Raw genomic sequence first — 2,421 nt, forward strand, 5'->3', positions numbered from 1 at the left:
TAATTTTCTATAGTCTGTACAAATTTGCCAACCAGTAACTTGTGTTATTGGAATTAATTCATTTTTTCTCATTTACTTCAACAGTCACTCCTTGTTTCTTTGGAACACAGTGAATTGGGCTTACCCAAGCACTGTCTGAAATATGATATATAATTCCAGCATCTAACCATTTTAAAATTTCTTTTTTAACAACTTCTTTCATTATTGGCTTTAATCTCCTTTGAGGATCAGCTTTTGGTTCGTATTGATAGTCTAATAGAATTTTGTGCATACAAATTGAAGGACTAATTCTTTTAATATCTACTAAAGTGCATCCAAAAGCCTTTTTATGTCTTTTTAACATTTCTATTAATTGTTTCTCTAGAATTTTAGTTAACTCAAAGTATACAATAAAAGACAATGTTGATGAATCTCCTAAAAACACATAGTTTAAATGAGCAAATAATACTTTCAGTTCAAGTTCAAGTGGTTTAATACTTGAATGAATCAGATTTTTATCATAATTTTCCAAAAAATCCAAAGTTTCAAATTTGTCCTGAACATAATCTAAATTTTCTTTTTTATTTCATTCTCAATAAATTCTTCTTCCCTAAATTTTTCTTCAAACTCTTTCTTAAATTGCGCATTACTTAGATAATCAGTAACTTCCATCCTATAACACATATTGTCTTTTTCTATTGCAGGATATTTCATAGATTTTGTAATATTAAATTTTACTTCTTGTTTATTAACTCTTGTTATTAATTCTCTTTTTTTGATATCTATAATAGCTCTCCCTGTTGGAAGAAATGGTCTCCCCAAAATAATAGGAATCTATTTATCTTCCTCCATTTATAATACTATAAAGTCTACGGGAAAAATAAATTTATCCACTTTTACTAATACATCTTCTATAATTCCTTTAGGATAAGTGATTGATCAATCAACTAACTGAAGAGTTACAGTAGTAGGGGAAATCTCTCCTAAATCTATATGTTTAAAAATTGATAGAGGCATAAGTTTGATACTTGCTCCTAAATCACATAAGGCTTTTCTATAAAACTTTTCGCCAATTGCACAAGGTATATGGAAACTATCAGGATCTTTTAATTTTTCAGAAAGCTTTTCTAGACAATAATGCTAAACTCTTCACTTCACTGAGTGTAATGATGATCTACAAACTTCATTTTCTTGTTTAGTACATCTTTCATAAATTTCACATAACTTAGCATCTATTCCAAAGCCTCAATGAAAGGAATGTTTATCATTAAATTTTTAAAGATTTCAAAAAATTTTGTAAATTGTTTATCTTTATTCTTCTGCTTTAGTCGTTGAGGAAACGGAGGTAATGGTTTTTCTAAAGGAACTTGTGTTTGTTCATTTTCATTATGTTCATTTTCCATCTCTTCCTTCTCCTCATCAACTTTAGTTTCTCTTTGAATACTTGTTTCAATTACTTTTCCACTTTGTAACTGAATTTCTTTAATTTTCTATTTATTTTAATCTTTAAGATTAACTTTCACAGCACATAGAAGAATTCGTAAAGGTCTATTACTAAGTGCAGTAACAATATATCTTAATCAATTTTCAATATTTTTAATAGCAACCCCTTGATTTTATTTTTGATTTCCCATATTCAACATTACCTCTTCCATTGTTATCTTCTTTTTCTTAACTTGTGGAAGAATTAAATCCAGGAGGATAATAAGGTAGATAATTAAGATTTCCTTGGTTATTTAAATTTCCTGAGAGGTTCATTGAATTGTTATAATTATCCCAACTAAAATTAGGGAAATTTTTCATCTAATGTTGTAATAGTTAGAATAGGGATTGTTATTTCAATTATTTGTCCTAGTATATTTTCCTCCAATACTGGTGGTATTTGAGAATATTTCACCCCAATTTGATCAATATTTTTCGATATAGCACCAATTTGATATGCTAAAATAGAAATTGCATCAAATTCATGAATACTAGTCACTCTCATAGGATTTACCTGTTTTGAGGGGCATTGAAAATTATTAGTAGTCATTTCTTATATTAAAGAGTATGCTTCATCAAAAGGTTTTGATATTAAAGATCCACCTACAACAGCATCTGTAATAGATCTAAGTCATCCTACTAATTCATTATAAAAAGTTTGAATTATTAACCAATCTGGTAAAGCATGGTGTGAACATTTCTTAAGGAGATCCTTAAATTTTTCCCAGGCTTCATATATCGATTCCCCTTCAAACTCACAAAAATATGTAATATCAATTTTTGTGATAGTTCTCCCCAAGTTCTAATAGATCTAGGTGCTAATGAATTTAACCAAGCCTTAGCTTTATCCCTTAATGAAAAAGGGAAAAGTTTAAGCCTAACAACATCATTAGACACTTTGTCATATTTAAAAGTTGCACAAATTTCAAAAAAACTAGCAAGATGTAAGTTAGGATCCTC

This window comes from Phalaenopsis equestris, unplaced genomic scaffold (assembly GCF_001263595.1).
Source record: "Phalaenopsis equestris unplaced genomic scaffold, ASM126359v1 Scaffold000662, whole genome shotgun sequence".
Taxonomy (NCBI): domain Eukaryota; kingdom Viridiplantae; phylum Streptophyta; class Magnoliopsida; order Asparagales; family Orchidaceae; genus Phalaenopsis; species Phalaenopsis equestris.